The sequence below is a fragment of the Macrobrachium nipponense genome, chromosome 27, assembly GCF_015104395.2.
Source record: "Macrobrachium nipponense isolate FS-2020 chromosome 27, ASM1510439v2, whole genome shotgun sequence".
NCBI lineage: Eukaryota > Metazoa > Arthropoda > Malacostraca > Decapoda > Palaemonidae > Macrobrachium > Macrobrachium nipponense.
This window is the reverse complement of record NC_087216.1, coordinates 33,510,821-33,530,547: the sequence shown is the minus strand read 5'-3', so window position 1 is coordinate 33,530,547 and position 19,727 is coordinate 33,510,821. Positions and strand designations below refer to the sequence as shown.

Here is a 19,727-nt window from a genome sequence, read left to right as displayed (position 1 = left end):
TCGCCAACAACTTCCTCACTAACTCTTTACACACCATTTATCCCCTTCATATCCCCAAACTTTTTCCCTGGCTAATGTTGTTTTCCAACCTGCACACATAACATCACACGACTCACCAACATTCATTCTTACCTCATCAAAACCACGTTTTCTCCTATATCTAACACTACTCCTTATCCTCTTTGCCTGTTCCACAATCCTGGCTTTCACACTCTCATAAGGCACATTCCCCACACTCATCATTACCCCCACCCACATATTCAACAAAAATCCAGTCAAAAAGCCACCCAACTCTCTTGCCCAGACTCTCTTGTTATCCCCATACTTTGCCTCACAATACCTTTCATATTCCTTAAAGAAATTCCCTATGTCCCTACTACCATATTCCTCGTATTGTGCACATCTAGGTATCTCTCTCATATATAAAGCCTTTCGTACTTCCCGCTCACTCTCACTTTCGCTACTAACATTCTGATCCCTCTTAATCTCGTCTGAATACAGCGAATCAATTTCCATACTAACATCCATGCTCCTGATTACGCTCTTCTTACCCTTCTTTCTACCCACCTGTTTCCACTCACCGCTATCCAAATCACTCTCAGCCCTTCCCCCAATGTATTCAGTCCTAGTCTCATCCTGTCCGTCATCCTTACTAACCTTCTTTCCCTTGGTCGTCTTCTTTTCCTCAGCCCCCTTCTTATTCTTGTCCTCAAATTTATCCTTATCCTGTCTCTTTCCCTTCTTTCCTTTACCTATCACAAACAAGTCACCTTCATCACTCGTAGTTTCATCCCCTCGCTCTTCCACTATCTTTACCACTTCTGGCCTATCACAAGACCTAGTAGGCCTACCTCCTACAGCTCCCTCTCCCATAAACCCTTTCATCATCTCCTGCACTGCATTCATCATCCCTAAGAATTTTTTATCCATTTTCTCAACCATTCTCTCTTCTGCTCCTTTCACTTCTTTCATTTCCACTTTTGCACTCCTTAGCATTCCTCTAACTCGCTCTTCAGCTCCTCACACTCTACCCTCAACCTCTCATTATCCACTTCCAACTGTCCTCTTACTTCCCTCTCCAACCTCAACTCCTCCTTCAGCCTCTCCACCTCACTCACTCCTTCCATCCTAAACTTTCTCACCACTCACACACACTAGCCTAGGCCAATCGTCCTGCAGCTGCCACACCAGCAGTCCCTGTTCGGGCGCCAAAAAATAATGTGGCGGGATCACAAATAAACATGTAAACTCCCCACAGTTGCGTTAATCGTACCAGCTAACAAAATTTCCCACACTCACACTTTCCCCTTTACGTTACCTTTAACCTGCAGGACAATTGGTTCAACTAAATACCAAACACACAAAACACAAACAGGCACTCACCTCTGGCTTCTGATACTCAGGGCTAGGCTGTGCTGTCCACTGGATATAGGCTATAGGCTAGCCGACACACAACCACCGCCGACAACCAAACACAAACCAACCACCCGAGACCCACAACCCCACAAAAACTCAATAACCCGACAAATCACCGCAGACGAACACCAACAGCCTGAAAGAACACGACAACCACACTACTTCCCCCAGCACAACAACCCGCCAAAACCAACACTGCCCTAACCACCACTCAGACACCGAAAATGCACCACAAACCTCTTCAACCTCACCACAACCAGACAGACACACGCACAACAACTTCACCACCCCAAAAATCTATCAAATAACACCAAAACAACTAAACACCAAAGGATAACTGCTGCCAAAACCGACACTAACTTCACCAGACGCCTCACTTCTTATGTTAGAATTATCTAACTCAAATCAATTATAAGGCAAGTCTTTATATTTCAACTTACCTGCACCATCTTCCAGAACAATTTCTTCTTATCTTCGAATTTTTAAATCCTTAATTCACTCTTTTCGGCAGAAAAAGAACACCCGTTTTTCTGTCCGACAGGTACCACAAGACTCTTCTCCTTGTCGGATCAAAAACAGTCAACAACTCGACAGGTACCACAAGACTCTTCTCCTTGTCGGATCAAAAACAGTTCAACAACTCTGTTTTCTTTCACTTTGTCCGAAACTCTCGAACAACGTTGAAATGTAAAGACGGGAAAGCAAAACTGTTTCCTTATAAGGAATACATTTAACATTAAATTAATTCATTCAATTAGAATACAAAAAGGGGAAAGTTAAGAATTTACATTTAATATTAACAAACAGCAATCATTCAGTTTACTTTCTGTCCATAAACGAACACCAGAAATGGGACAAAAGTAAGAGACAAACGAACTAGTCAATTCAACTATTCTCCCACGAATGAAATTACCATTCTCCAATCAACTATTTCTATATCTTCCCCACCAACAAAACAAAAGAAAAGTGGTTACACAAAGAACCATTTTGACAGATTAACTTGACAACAAAAGACAACTTTTATAAAACAAAACAAACCATTGTTTACAATCTACCCTCCCGAGCTAAACTTCTTATTAGGTTTCTGGAGGCAAGAGCAGTACTACGGGTAGGAGGCCTAGTAGATATTTTTCATTGGGCAAAGATGTGTTCCAGTGTCAGGTATTTCATCTGTCTCCAACTCACTAATATTCTCTTCTTGTTCTTCAATTTGAACATATAAATTAGGATCATTAAGCTCAGAATATAATTCTAAAGGTATTAAAAAACTAACATTAATTTCACTTTCACTTTTATCAGGCTTAACAATACGAACAGTACGTACAACACCTTCGTTATCACTGAATGTTTCAACAATTCTAACCAATGGCCAATAAGTTCTAGATTTGGAAGGTAATTTAAAGAGTAATTTCCCCTTTCCCATTTTCTTGGAGGATGAAAAGAAGATCTATCCTTTTCTTTCAAACATACTAAATATTCAGAAAGCCAACCTTTCCTTAAAGCTTTCATAAAGTCCGTCTCTAGTTTCCAAAGTACGAGCAAGGAGAGAAGAATACTCATCCTCCTCACCATACTCCCACTCAGGAACTTGTTCAGAATCACCAAACATTAATGAAGGAATAATCTGCCAACCAAGAAATGATTAGGAGAAATTATATCTATCTCATTTCACAAGATCTATAAGTTAAAGGCCTATTATTCAAAATTTTCTGAATGTGAGAGAGGAAAGTGACAAATTCAGAAATGAAGGAGTAAATCTACCAAGAGTTTTAGAAGGCAATGCTTAATTGTTTTAATTAATCTTTCCCAAACAGCACCGTACCACGCAGCGTACACAGGGATAGTCTTATGAGAAATTGAAGCAACCCTAAACTTCTCCTCAAACTCAGAAGAAGTAAGTAACTGTTCAATTATATTACCAGCCTGAACAAAGGACTTGGCATTATCTGAATAAACAGCCACAGGAACACCAAACTTATTAGAAAATCTAATGAAAGCTAATATAAATTGCGAGGTTGACATAGACTGGACAACTTCCAAATGTATTGCTCTTGTATTGAAACAAATGAAAATAAGAATGTACACCTTAAATTTTTCTCCATTTTTCTCCCTCAACCATAAGTGGCCTGTATAATCCACACCAGTATGAGCAAAAGGCACACTCAAATTAACCCTGGAAGAAGAAAGCGAAGAAGGAGAAGGATACTTCACTGTGCTAGCATTATAACGCTTGCATACAATACAATCCTTAAGGACAGACAAAACTGCTTGCCTAGCCTCCACAATCCACAAACCATGCTCATGCGCAAAAAAACTAAGAGTGGATTGCAAACCCATATGCATAGACTTACAATGGGCATATAAATCACAACCGGGTCAATTGATGCTTCTTATCCACAAGAATAGGATTGACAATATCAAATTTTAAAGTAATGTTTTTGTCAATCTGACCTTTAGTTCGCATTATACCATTATCATCCAGAAACAAACTAAACTGCCTAACTAAAGGTGGACCTTCAACTAAAGAATTTCTACTCTTTAGATAAGATAATTCAAGAGGAAAAGCTTCCTCTTGCAATTAACCTTAGAAGGTAATTAGAAGCTGCCTCAACAGGGTCAGCTTGAATTTTCCTAAACTTATATACAACAGTAAATACCTTATAAACTACACTTATAAGTCTAGAAAAACTAGAAAAATCACTAATATCTACAAGAGGTTCCTTTTTAGGAAACATTACAGGAGAAATTAAGTCACCCTTCACATTATCAGGAATACAACCCAAAAGACCCTTAGGCCACTCGTCAGGAGAATTCAACCAAGAAGGTCCTTTGGTCCAAAGACTGAAATTTTCAAGAAAATGCTTACAAGTACAAGGTTTAGTAAGTAAATCAGCCTGATCGCTAGATGAAGGAATATGAGCTAATGAAACTCTACAAAATCTATCAGAAATCCTATCTAACAGATTAGGAATTTCCTTCAACCTATTGTTCACAAATGAGTTTCTCTTAGGAGCCCTATTAGTAAGAATCCAACTAAGAACTACTTGGCTATCTATAAAGAGAGTTATGCTTTCAATTTTAGTACAATTTAATAGATTATTTTCAAAAATAGTATCAAAACACTTAAAAGCTAATTGAGCAGCCAAAAGTTCTAAAGTCGGGAGAGTTTTCTCCTTAATAGGGCTAACCTTAGTCTTAGCAAATATCAGGGAACTATGACCACCTTGCACAGCATACATAGCACAACCATAAGCTTCCTTCGAAGCATCTGCAAACAAAAACAGCTTGATAGGAGCATGTTTTATAAGTTTGTCTGGAAAAAGAAGCTTGACTAACCTCACTGTAAGAACTGCAAAATTTACTCCATAACTTAGCAATTTCAGCACTTGCTGTTTCATCCCAGTTCGAAACTTGCTGGCACAACTTACGAATAATAAGCTTGCCCTGCAGCATTATAGGTGCAAATATGCCAATAGGGTCAAAGACAGAAGACAAAGCTGACAAAATCTGATGCTTTGAGGAAGCACCCTTGTTCAATTGCTTAACCTTTAATTGTAAGGTATCCTGGTTAGAGTCATAAATATATCCTAAAATCTTCATTTCAGAAGAAGCTACCTTTTCATCTTCATCAAGAGTTGATAATAAAGCAGGACAATTAGAACCCCACTCCCGTAAAGGCAACCCCCCTGAATTCATAATTTCCTTAATAGAATTGATAATAAATGGTGCCTGGATTCCCTGATTAGAAGAGAGCACCAAGTTATCCATATAAAATTTGTCTTTAATCAGAGAAGCTACTTCATTCCCTCTATAACTAGACAAATGATGTTGAATAATATAATTCAATATTAAAAGGAGAACTTATAAATCCAAAAATTATGGTATTATACCTAGTAAGCAACAAAAACTTCCCATTTATCTTTTGAAGAACAAATCTATTTCGATCAGACTCTAAAGATAACCTAAAACTTTGGAGAAAAGCCTTCACTATATCAGCTACAACTACATAATCATTATTCTGAAATACAAACTAATGACAACAAGTTGTTCATCAAATCAATACCAGGAAAAGTGGCTTCATTTAATGAAGGAGCTTTAATGAAGGAGCTTTTCCCACCTTAAACTACAATTAAATACAGGACGGATTTTAGTGGTGGCATTTTCATCATTTCTTATGACAGGACGATGAGGAATGAATACTTGGCCTGCAGCTCTATTTTCAACAGGCTCAATAATGCCAAGCTCCTCCTGTCTATCAAAAACTTCCTCATATTTAGATGATATATTCTGATCTTCTAATTTAGAGTAACTCCGCTCAGCAACTGCCAATGAAATCTTTAAATTGTTAGGGACTTTTTCAATTAAATCCTTTTTCCATGGTAACTGAACGTGATAATGTCCTTCATGAAAAGAAATTGATTTAGCAAATTCAGCAACTTGTTGGTCTTCATAAGGAAGGGAATTTTCATCTTTAATCCCAATCGATTCCAAGTTATAGAAATTGTCGAGTCCATACTCGACACAAGAATCAGGAAAGATATCATTCAATGGATCGAACTTATAGCCTACTGGATTAACTGCAAAATTTACTAATAATTTATGTTTTCCAAGTTGCTTAGGAGGAACAAATTCAGAAGTCTAATCTTATCAGGCTCAGAAGTCTGTTTAATCTCCAAATTAAGGGAAGAATTATAAAAAAACAAAAAATCTAGATTCTCTTGTTACATTCAGGTACATATTTAATCTCCTTATTAGGAATAAACCTAACTGATTCAGCTTTACCATTACCTCTTGGTCTATTTTCCAAGATTTTATTACTATCAATTATAGGACAAGACTCTACCTCTCTTATTGGTTTATCTCTAACACAAGGTTCATATTAATCAATTCTCTCATAAAAAAGCTTCCTTTGTGAAGGATGAACAAAATTGACTACTGTACCAAATGGAATAACCCCATTGGCCAACTTAATTACTCTAACCTTAATATTAAATAACTCCACAGAGTCTAAATCTAACTGACTAAATTCCTGAAGAATATCATTCCCTAGGATACCTAATATATTTACAATTTCAGAATTCCTTCCTGGGTGGGTAATTTATTACATACAGAATAACCTGCAGATTCCAAATTTTTAACTACAGAAGGCAACATGGGAATTTGGAGGGAAAGATTAAAATTTTCCATTGCAAAAAGAGATGACTAGACTTTATCCCACAAGGCATTGTTAAATCAGCTACCAAATGAAATCCCTCACTAACTAGCTGGCAACCCAAAAGAAGAAACTAACCTAGATAAAGGAGCACCACAATAATCTCCTAATTTACAATCAAACAATTTTGTTTATTAATAACACTAAACTGGGCTCCAGTGTCTAATAGAAAAAAATATTCAAAAGATTTCCTACCCCTACCAACTTTGAGTGTATTAAAGGGAACAAATATTTCAGACCCTGATTGACAACTTGATACTTTTTTACCAAAATCCTTAATAGCATGAGGACACATTGCTCCATGATGTTCAGATTTATTGCAAGAAAAATATTTATAAGGTAACAATGATTTATTTCCCGGACATTCCGAGGCCCTATGCCTATCACTTCAAGCATTTAATGCATAAGGTTAGTTCTTCAGCTCTATTCTTCCTAGCTTGCAAAGTATCAAACCTAGTACATTTAGAAGAGTTATGACCAGTTTCTTTACAAAATTTACATCTACCAGAAGATAAAGGTTTACTGGGTAAATTGAACTTTATTAGAGTCATTACTAGCAGTAGATTTATTACTATACTTTGATTGTTGGAAATTACGGTCTTTACCTTCATATTTAACTTTAGGATTTGCACCAGAATTTTCATTATGACCTAAACTAAGGCGTGCAATAATACTCTGATAATTATCTAACAACTGGTTAAAATTAGGATAAGAAGATCCTGTAGTTCTAGAAAGTTCTATCAAAAAATTTCTAAGAGGTTTCCTATTTACAATTTTGCTAATTAGCAATAGAGCAGCCGAATCGACTTCAATCAGATCTATATCAGTCCCTTCAAGTCAATGAATTTATTATTCAAATATCTAACCGAAAGATTCTACTTCACTAAGAGATTAACTTCAGCAGTGTTCAAAACTTCACCTATTACTTGATCAATTATGTTGTCTTCATCCAGAAAATTAAGATCTAATTGCTTAAAAGCAAATAAAAACACTCATCATTTACTGTAATGTTTTCTACTATACTTAACGCTTCACCTAACAAATAACCCTTTAAATAAATAAAACCTTTGAGCATTAGTTAGTTAGGCCATACCAGCCACAGCATTATTAAAAGCCTTCTTAAAGTTAAAATAGGCAAAATGGATTAACTGCATTGTTTTCAAACTTCTGAATTTGTATAGGAGGGAGAGGTAATTTTACAATTTTACTATAAATTCTGACAGAGTTTTCTGTATTTCATAATGATAATCTCTTGCTGCTTGCATAATACTATCTAGTTCATCTTCAGCAGCAATTTCACAAATGCTTGCATCAAAATTCTCAACTATTACTAAATTAGCATCAATTTTATGAATAAATTCTTGTAACAAATGACTATTAATTTGATCGTCCTTTAAAGAGTCAACCTTCTAACATCAAAAGTTATTAAAACCCTTAAAATAAGCCCTCTTTTTAATTAACTTTTTTATTTCAGAATCAGTCATCTTGAACAAAGCTATTAACCAATACTAAATTACCCAAAGAAAAAATCTGAACTTAACTTAATCAAGTTAATGCAAAGCAAGTTATCATCAATTACTTCCTAATGAAAAAATACAGCATACTATGCTAACAGCAAAACTTAGGCTAGCCTACCTCAAACTTTATCAATAATAATTTAGATTACACTTAATATCAGCTAGGCTAATCAACAGGTTATTTTAAATGAAAAGGTTACTAACTTAACCTAAACTAACTTAATCTAAGCTTAAATTAATACAAGTATAAATAAGGACCAATACTGCTCCTTTCCTTATAAGGAGTAACAACAGTATACAAAAAATCCTAACATTACAAAACCCAGATGAGCCAAGAGAAAAAAAAATATATACTTGACACTAGAAGAGCTAAACTAACTAACTAGCTTTGCTCATACTAAAAGTCAGCCATTCTCCGAGCCAACTACACATTTCCATCAATATTGAGGTGTACTCCATCCCTGGCATAAAGGCGTGGGTCGGAAAATCCCTTAACCCCTTTCATTAGAAACAAACTATCCTTGCCCTTCCATTTGTTCAACCACTTATTGAATTTATTAGATTTTGCCTTGAAATCCTGCCGCAACGCATCAAAACTTTCACAGTGGTTAAAAAAGAATCTATCCTCTATTTGGGCAAAAATTAGTTTAGCATCAGGACACAACTTTTTCAGTAATTCAGCAAAGGCCTCACAACAGTGCTCTACTTTCCATACCTCCGCAGTACTGTGGATAGCATCCAAATCATTGCTGCCCAAGAACACAAAGATGCGACTAGGCCTAGACCTCCTGGGTTAGCGAAATACCGCTCTACTTCATCCTTGATGTTTTCAAAGGTTGCGCCCACTTTACAGATGTAATTAAACCCGTCACATTCTCTTAAGCACAACTCGGACAACCTCCACACCCAGCTATGCCCAATAACAAGTGTCATAGCCAAACAAAACAAAACAAACAAGACGAAAAGTAAACTGAAATCTCACGGAGTAAAAAGTTAAAAATTCGAATATGTTAGAATTATCTAACTCAAATCAATTATAAGGCAAGTCTTTATATTTCAACTTACCTGCACCATCTTCCAGAACAATTTCTTCTTATCTTCGAATTTTTAAATCCTTAATTCACCCTTTTCGGCAGAAAAAGAACACTCATTCTTCTGTCCGACAGGTACCACAACTCTTCTCCTTGTCGGATCAAAAACAGTCAACAACTCCGTTTTCTTTCGCTTTGTCCGAAACTTTCGAACAACGTTGAAATATCAAGACGGGAAAGCAAAACTGTTTCCTTATAAGGAATACATTTAATATTAAATTGATTCATTCAATTAGAATACAAAAAGGGGAAAGTTAAGAATTTACATTTAATATTAACAAACGGCAATCATTCAGTTTACTTTCCGTCCATAAACGAACACCAGAAATGGGGACAAAAAGTAAGAGACAAACAAACTAGTCAATTCGACTATTCTCCCACGAATGAAATTACCATTCTCCAATCAACTATTCTTATTTTTAACGTTACCGGGGGGGTGGGACTCCTCCGTACAAAACAGACTTCCACTGACTTCTATAGAGCGCCACAACAGACATGCTTGCGACCGCCATTTAACCACTCACATTCATTCTTCCACCAATCTCTCTCTCTCTCACAACCTTTGGAGATGTCAAATATAAACTATCATTACTCCTCCATAGCTGGACTTCCAATCAAATTTAACTTAACAAACAACAAACATTCTCACAGAACTTGCTTGTATGATTATATATGTATATATACATACCTACATACATATTATATACATACTTTATCTGTATGTATATATGTCATTAACATTTTGACATGAAATTTTCCCATTTCAGGGTGAGACGTCATATGAATTTTCTCCTCTTCCCTGTCTTGCACAAATTCAAATAAATAAAAGGTCCTATATCCACATTAACAAGATTTTTTCATTATCCTCTGACCCTCCCACTAGTCAACATTGAGTTACATGCCTACTATCATGCCATTGATTGCGCCCCTACTTGCCATTGCAAAACAACCTTTTTCACTGAGATCCCAGTTTATGTTCCACTTCAGAATACATCCCTCAGTTGCTCCTTTGTTTGCCGCATGGTGGATTTACTATAACAGCCTCAAGATCACAGTACTTAAGGAGAGTTAGTACTGCCCTCTATGACCTTTTTACTAGTAAAAACTGGATCAAAAGTCCAGACAAAGCATGAACTCAAAAGAACAAGATCCTGTCCCAGCACAATGGTAGCTTGATCTAAGATCAATTTGTAAGATTTCATATTGGTAATTAAAACAGGACTAGAGGCATATTTTTTTTTTGTCTCTACCAAGATTAATAAGAGAATGATAGGATTAACTCTTTAAACATGATATTTTTATAAAAATATAAGGTTTTGTATATACTTAAACAGTAATTATATATGTACATAGTTATTAGTTTCCACATGTGGCAGCCTAATTAAAATTTTGTGGTTAGCATTTCGATTGCTCAGTGTATATACAAACATTGAGTGCCGCCCCCCATTATGCATAATGTCCATCAGAAGGGAGGTAGGTGGGTTCCAATTATATAATTACTGGATAAGTATATACAAAACCTTATTTCATTATAAAAATATCATTTCTGTACCTGTATGAGACTTGACCAGTAATTACGTATATAGTTGATTCCACATTGAAAGGACATGGGATCATGGACATATTCTACTCAAAACCATTAATTCATGTAGTGAATTTGAAATAGAAATGTTGCTAGCATTGAAAAAATAACACGTCTTTCCTATCAGTTAAGAGAGCTATGCAGATGAATACTGCCTCTGGTTGGTGCTCATCTTAACTCGTAGTGGCGTGGCGGTAGAGCCAAGGATTGCCTCCTACTTAGGGGAAACTTTCCAGTGAGGGAAATGTTGCTATGGCTAGCAAAGTATGACAGGCTCCCGCCCTTGCCCTAGGCGCAGCACCAAAATAAAACAACCAGACAACGCTGACACCTACACTAAAATAAAGTCAAGACCAATCCACCTAGAGTGGTGGGTGCTCTGGGTATACTGTACCCCCTGGCGTGGCTCCCCAAACTCAGCACCTTACTGAAAACGTGAAGAGATAATAATATGAGAACATCCTGTGCTTCCTTCTGCGATGCCATGCCAGTCACAAAAAATGGTCTATAGGTATTGAAAATTTTCAACACTTTTTCAAGCATACATAAAAAAAATAAGATCCGAAAATTGCTTACTCCGCCAGTAGTTCAATAGCAGAATGGGCGTAAAGAGCAAATAACGTCTGAAAACTAAGGAAGTAGAAGCTAGCTGTTCTTACATCCTTAGCTTTGCTTCAAAGTAGGCCAAAAAAACACTCCACAACACTGAGTGTGTCTCAGACATAAAATCCATATAAAATGGAAGACAACACGTTTAGACAGAGGAAGAGACAGGTTCTGGGAGGAACTCTTCTCTGTACACTGGAAGCAGAGACATCAGGGCAGGCGAAGTCTTTCAACATTCGCTCCAAATTGGGGTGAAGAACTAGTTGCTGAACACTTTAAGAACTAGAAAAAAGTATACATATAGAAGTCTTCCAACATTCACTCCAACTCGGGGTGAAGAACTAGTTGTTGAACACTTTAAGAATTAGAAAGAAGTATATATAAGACAAAAAATTGCTTTGTTTGTCTGAAAAATAATTCTGTTTATCACAGTGGCCTATGGACCAATTGCGATGAAGCAAAAGACTTACAGACTTCTGTTGTACCCTGGGGTAAACAGAAAGATGATAATGAGTCTAATATTAGAGACATATCTCTGTCTGGTGATTCTCGCACTGGCAAATGTGGAGCACAAAATATATTTACCAGTGACTTGTAATTATAATAGCCCATGGCTGGTAAACAAAATCCCAAAAGCAAGGTATAACTTAAGGGAATGATAAAACCTTCAAGAATTACTTTAAAGGTAAATAATTAACCAGCAACTTGCATAAAAAGTGTGACCTAAAGGAATTATGTAAAATCAAGATTACTTATGGCAATTTTTAACCAAGACTTGCGCATAGCATAAGCCCGGTAAGTAAAACATACAGTATATGCAAAAGTATTTGGCCTAATTGAATGATAGTCTGAATTAAACTAACAAAAGACAAGACCCATCCAACTTGAAGGCTACAAATGTGGTCCGGTGGTTGTGTATCTACTGTAATCTGGTGAAATAACTGGAAAATTAGAATAAGTTGCTGTAAGCAACCAATGTATAGTCAAGCACAGCAGACGGCAGAAAACAGAATGAAGTGCTTAGCTAAGTGGTTTCCAGTATCACTGTTGGGGGACGGCACTGTATATCTACACTGAGCAAAATTTGAATTAGGCTGCCGTACGTGGAAACTAATAACTATATAATTGCTGGGTAAGTCTCATATACAAAAATATTCATTTACTTTTCCCTAAATTCCACCATTTTTCATTGGCAGGTGGAGATTCCTTTGCCACTCGTTTCTGCAAGACCACTACTCTCAACTTTTCCTTCAGGTAGACTTACAGCCTCATTGATTCCACAAAAAAATCCACTACCTGCAGCTCCAGAAATACAGTATGTTCCAGAAGAACCACCAACATCATCTCTACTTCCAGGAGAACCATTGCCTTCATCATTATCTCCAGCAGACTCATTGTCTTCTTCATTGTCACCTACAGCAAAACCAGTATCATCACTTGTTGTATCAAACAAAACTGCCTTCACCATCAGTCCCTTTGCCTTCATCTTTAGCCCCTTCAGATCGATTGTCTCCACTGCTAACTCAGACAGAATCTATGCATTCATCTTCGTCACCAGATGTTCTTCCAGTCACCAATTCTTCAGGGATACCATCATCTAAAAAGAATGACTCCAGATGGTCTAGAGAAGACTTAAGGGTGTTGGCTTTTGCAGCCTTCCTGATGCTCCTTCTTCCTTTCTTAATCTTATGGGTAGTGACTGTAAGAGGATCTGCAAGCAGAATGCAACAGCTGTACTCTAGACTTGGCCATGAATCTGACGACTATGAGGATACTGCTGTTTGATACTCGCAAATAAATAAACTGATAATATTCTTCTTGGTTTTTTAATGTAACAATCTTGTACTTGAAAGTGTATTTTAACCTAAATTATTCAAATTAAGTGAAGTGAACAAAATACATATAACATTTTCATAAAGAAGTTCAGCTGTAAAAATAAATTATACGTAATATGCTACTTGAAAGGTTGCTTTTAGACCAATATGTACCTTTCATGAAAGACTGACTTTACTTTATTCTTTGGCCACTCAAAACGTTGCTTTCAGACCAATACATACCTTTCATGAAAGACTGGCTTAACTTTTTTTTTTAAAGGTAGTTTGACACTTCATATTTTTTCAGCCATATACATATATAGAAAGGGACAGAGTTTGGTCCTTGGTTAAATTTCTTTATTCACTTCTTGCACATGCTTGAGTTACCCCTGTACAGCGAAAAGTTTTCTGAGATGGTTCTGTTTGTTAAAGTTGTACCTATTGCAGGTGCAAGTTGCAAGTTAAATGCAAGAAGCGGTGGTAACAGAATGGATGAGAAGCTTTGTGAAAAGGGGGATTTCCTTTAAACATTCCAAACTTGAACTTTCTAGAACCGTTAGTAGAATGTGTTTCAATTTTAAAGTGGAAGTTACCTATGAATACTCTTGTTCTATCCTTAGCGTTGGCAAATAATGTACCTTTGGACTTGGCTGTGATATGCTATAATCTTCCATTTCCTATGGTTTTTCTGAATTTTACATCAGCAAATACCCATCTATATCTCAACTGATTAATGTGCCATTTTCAAACTAGGTCTCCACTTGTACCAGGTGAGTCACAGGACCCAACTTGTTCAAGATCACCAGTCATTCAGACAACCTTCTGCTGCATATGGCTCTGGCCATTACAGGTTCCCCTACTTCACTATCTTTAATTTTTCTTCTCCCAGCTCATTTCTTCTGAAACTTGTTTCCTACATAGAGTGTCAGTGCATCCAGTTAAGTCTTTTACCTACTCACAAGCATCTTAGGGCGGTAACACTGTCATTGCACCTTGTGCTGCGCTATAGGCATTACATAAGGCACTCAGTAGTGTCCTTTGGCCCCAAGCTGCAACCCTTTTCAATCCTTTGGCTGTCCTTCCATTCAAATTGTTTTTCTTTCATCTTATTTTTCACCATCTATACTAACAATTTTTTTATAATAGTGAGATTTTCCTACTGTTACACCTTTTAACCTTTCTAATCTCTGTTTCCCTTTCAGTGCTTAATGATCTTATAGGTCCCAGTGCTTAGCCTTTGCCCTAATTTTCATATTCCATTCCATTTCTACCCATAAGCAGATAGGAGGGTGTGTCATAGTACTTTGCTACAAGAACAGGAACAATGTAATTTTCTCATTCCACATTTTCTTTTTTTGTACTTAAATGGAAATACTTTACAAATCTTTCAGCTGCCCCTTTGGAGTTTGAATGATAGTTCTCATCTAATAAAATAGGCTTCACAAAATTTTTCTTTCAAATTAATTTGGATACTCCCTGCACAAATTGTCTTCCATTATCTGATACCAGCTCTAATTATTCTGATATTCCATGGGTGGAAAGAAAATTCTTGTGGTTCAAAGTCTGAAGCAGTGACAGTATTCATCATTTGAACTTCTGGCCAATTTGAATGTGTATCCATCAATATACAGAAATTTTAACTCTAGGTTCACATGCAATTGTTGCCATGGTAACGATGGCCATTTCAAAAGATTACTTTCTCCTGCTCTTGCTTTGGGTAAGACCTCCAAACAAAGTTGATGTCTTCATACCATCTTCTGCCCATTTAAATCTAGCCACCATAGATGTTGATGAATGAATGTTTTCATTTTCACAAACCCATGATGATTATCATGAAGGTCCTCTTAAGATTTGGTCCCGAAACTACCTTAGTATTATGGTTCAGACATCCCACAACTGAGAATTAGTTCATTATACCTTTAACAATAAGGCGTAAGTTCTGGCCTTAAATCTCCTGCAACAGGCCAACCATTTATAATATAAATTTCATCACTGAAAATATTAGACCATATTAATGGCCTGATGATAGTGGCAATAAACTAACTTGGGTTCTTATCAGCAATTCCACAGTATTGTGTTCAGTTAATAATCTGTTGCATGCTTTTTTCAGATAACAGAAAGCTTAACAAGGCATCAGCATAATGATTTTGACTTAACGTTTGACATTCAATTTTGAAGTCAGAACTGCTGACTGTAGGACCCACCCCAGAGCTTATTTAACAGCCATTGTTGGCATACATCTTTTAGGACCAAGGATTAAAATGAGTAGTTCTTAGGGTATACATATAATACTCCATATAACCTACTTACTGGAGAAATTCTTGGAAGACAACAAGAGCTAATCCTTCCTCCTCAATTTATGAGTAACTGTTCCCTGTTATCATTATAATGTTCCTGAACCACAGAATACCCATTCATCCTGTGCAAAGAGTTGGCCCACTACCAAAAGCATTTTCTTGTTTTAATTCCAATAAATTAATATACATTAATGCCTCAACTTAACAGATACCAGCTTAACAGACTTCTGTACTTGTCAGCTACATTATTATGGTTATATCTGCTATGGTGCCATTTTAGATGTGATTCAATTTTAGATTTTAGATGTGTTACCATTATAGATTTAATACATTTTAGAAATATCTCTTAAAATGATATTTTAATGATAAAATAAGGTTTCACATATACTTACCAAACAACTACACTAGCTGTAAGCTTTCTTACCTGGCAGTCGAAAATTCAAATTCCTGGCGGCGGTAGCAGCGCTGCCATTGTTTGTGTAGGTGATACAGATCCCGCCCACTTTTGGGAATACCTGGTACTGCTGAGCTTAAGACTTCAATTCGTTGAGCCGCAACGTCCATCTTTGGGGAGGAGGGAGGGCTCTGATTATGTAATTGTTTGTTAAGTATATGTGAAACCTAATTTTATCATTAAAATATCATTTTCACATAAGTGACTTACCAAACAATTACACTAGCTGACTCCACATTACCCGGAAGGTGGGTATAAGGACAGCTTTATGAACAAAAACAACAGTCATGTGCTCACATCATACTATATAATCATCATACTATAGTGGGCGTAATGTCTGTCTGTCTGTCATTCAATCACGGCCAAACGGCTGGTCAGATGGGCATGAAACTTGGCAGGGTTATGGTGGGGACCCCTAAGATGGTTTGTAATGGGGTTTCATCCAACCTACCCCCCTCCTTTGTAGGGGGTGGGGGTGAGAAGGGATTCCCTGAAACGGAGCTGTTTCTGGCCGTAAAACGAGGCTGGTTATTCCTGTAGACTTAGTTACTTTACGATTTTTTATACATAATTTCTGTACAACTTCCCCGGAGAAAGTCGCGAATATTTCAGCTCAGACACAATAGAAGATGAAAATTATCATCAATATCCGCAAGATTTTTTGAATAACTTAAATCCATCGGGACTGCCAGTGCACAAAATAATGTTGAAGAAGTACTGCCCGGTAATGTTGCTTCGGAATTTCGATCCTGCCAATGGACATAATAATAAAAAGGAAACTGACAAGTTCCTACTTTCTACTCTTTTTTTTGGAAGACACAGGATTATAAGAGCATTACCCATAATGCACTGACATACAAGTTGCGTCTTTGCAGTAACATAATGAAAAGAAAGATACTTTATTATTCGTATCACCGTGCAAAGTAATTGACAAAGGAACAAACCAATCAAGATCCCTGTTCCGTTAAATGGAAGTCACCGACAAGAGAGAGAGAGAGAGAGAGCAGAGAGAGAGAGAGATGAGAGAGAGACGAGAGAAGGAGAAGGGAGAAGACGAGACCAGGAAGAAGGGGGGAGAGGAGAGAGCCATTTAACGACATTAATGCACTTCAATTTTATAATTTTATCTTGCTATCGAAAAATGAGAGAGAGAAAGAGAGAGGAGATAATTTGTGATTTGAGAGCTAAGAATCCGATAATCCCATCACCGTCTTCGTTACTTGACTTAGAGAGAGAGAGAGAGAGAGAGACGAGAGAGAGAGAGAGAGAGAGAGAGAAGAGAGAGCGAGGAGAGAGGGAGAGAGAGAGAGAGAATCATTAAAAGAGAGTAAACAATAATGAATACGAACTTCTTTACGTTCATTGATCGTCCCTTCACTTACTTTAAGAGAGAGAGAGAGAGAATATCATTAAAGGAGGGGAAACAACAATGAATAAGAATTTCTCTGCGTTCAGTGATCGTCCCTTGAATTACATTACGAGAGAGAGAGAGAGAGAGAGAGAGAGAGACTATTCGTGTAATCGCCCTTATTTTAATATTGCTGAACAAATAGTTCATATAAATTTTTCACTTCTGCTAGTTATATATAACGTCTGCAGTACCTTACCTTGTGAGAGAGCAGCTACAGGTGGATTCTGCCTCTGGTCGGCGCTCTCATCACATGTAGAAGACGTGGCAGTAAAGGCCAGGGTCGTCCCTACTAATAGTGGGATTTTTTGCAATCATGGAAGTGCACCGATGATTGACAAAAACAACAATAATTTGCCCTTGCCCTGGGCAAAAAGACCAGATAAAAGCCACACAAAACCATCACCTACACTAAAAACCATATGGTACCCTTAACCAGATATAAGAACTGGTGGGTACTTCAGGTACATGTACCCCCAGGCTTCCCACAAACTCAAAAAACCTCAAATTCAAGGTGAGGAGATAGTAGAGGGAAAAATCCGGGTCCCCCTATGCTTCCTCTCCCAACACCATTCCCGCTACTGACAACGGTCCCAATCTAAAACATTTTTTGTAAGTAGTTTCTACCTCCTTCAAATAGTGCGATGCAAACACCGATTTCGACCTCCAGAATGTAGTTTGCATAATGGAGGATAGACACATATTCTGTCTGAAAGCCAAAGACATCACTACTGCACGAATCTCAAGCGTCTTCACTTTCAGCACCCTAAGAGCATGTTCCAAGTTTGGGCATGCGCTTCTCGTATTCTTTGAAAGAGGCCGAGACGGGTCTTTCACCGAGCACCAGAGTCAGCTCTCCTCTCCTCTCACAGTTTCTGTCCTAGTCAGGTAGTGTCTGATGGCTCTGACTGGACACAATGTACGTTCCTCATCTTCCGACCTGACTAAGTCCGTTAGGTTCTTTACTTGAAAGAACGGGGCCAAGGATTTGAAGGATCCTCATTTTTAGCAAGAAAGTCTGATACATAAGAGCAAACTGTATTGCCCTGGGCAAAACCCACTTCCTTACTCATCGCCTGCAACTCACTTACTCTTCCCGCTGTGGCTAAGGCGACTAGGAATAGTGTCTTCCTAGTTACGTCCCTCAAGGTTGCAGAATTCAACGGTTTGAATTGGGGCCCATTGAGCCACCTTAAAACTACATCCAAGTTCCATTCCTCTTCTTCAGGCTTGAAAATCTTGGAGGAACTAAAGGATCTGATCAGGTCACTGATGTCCTGATTTGACGAAATGTCGAGGCCTCTATGCTTGAAAACCGATGAAATCATGGCCCTATATCCTTTAATAGTTGAAGTGGCCAACTTCTTGGTGTCCCTCAGAAATAAAAAAAATTCTGCAATTTCTGTTATAGATGTCTCAGAAGAAGAGATGCTATGTCGTCTGCACCATGACCTAAAGACTCTCCACTTGGACTGGTAGAGCTTGGCAGAAGAGCTTCTTCTGCAGCTAGCAATAGCTTCTGATGCCCTTTGCAAAAACCCTTTTGCTCTGACCAGGTTCCTGACAGTCTGAATCCTGTCAGGGCCAGAGCAGACAACCCTTGGTGATATCGGTTGAAATGGGGTTGTCTGAGAAGCGATGGATTTTGTGGAAGTAGTCTGGGAAAATCCACAAGCAGATTGAGAAGGTCCAGGAACCACTCTTTCCTGGGCCAGAATGGCGCTACTAGGGTCATTGTCACATTCTGGTGCAATTGAAGCTTGTTTAAGATCTCTCTTATCATCCCGAAGGGAGGAAAAGCGTAAACGTCCAGTCCTGTCCAATCTAGCAGCATCGCATCTGTTCTCCTCGCTAGTGGTTCTGGAATCAGAGAACAGAAAATGGGAAGGCGATTGTTCCTCAATGAGGCGAACAGATCTATCAATGATCTTCCCCAAAGCTTCTAGAGGTCCTGACACACTCTCTCGTTCAGAGTCCATTCTGTTGGTAACACCTGATTTACCCGACTCAGTTTGTCTGCAAGTACGTTCATTCTCCCTTGCACGAATCTTGGAAAAAGGGTGATCCTCTTTTCGTTTGTCCAGGTGAGGAGATCTTCGGCTATCTTGTTGAGAGAGAACAAGTTGGTCCGTCCCTGCTTCCGTACATATGACAACGCCGTGGTGTTGTCCGAGTAGACCACTATGTTTCTTCCGCTGACTAAGTGGTCGAACGCTTGTAGCCCTAAGATGATGGCCTTCAATTCCTTCCCATTTATGTGCAAGGTATTTTCTCGTTCTATCCACAGACCTGATACTCTCTTGTCTCCTAGGAGGGCTCCCCATCCGCTG

The 19,727-nt window shown here is 37.9% G+C and overlaps 1 long non-coding RNA gene across 1 annotated transcript in view; it reads left to right on the top strand.

Moving 5' to 3' along the window:
- Positions 1–13,241, top strand: part of LOC135201009 (uncharacterized) — a 37,652-nt gene extending 24,411 nt beyond the window's left edge. The window contains exon 2 of the long non-coding RNA XR_010311435.1: positions 12,621–13,241. This is a non-coding gene — a long non-coding RNA (uncharacterized LOC135201009). The remainder of the gene's footprint in view (positions 1–12,620) is intronic.
- The last annotated feature ends 6,486 nt before the right edge of the window (positions 13,242–19,727 follow it).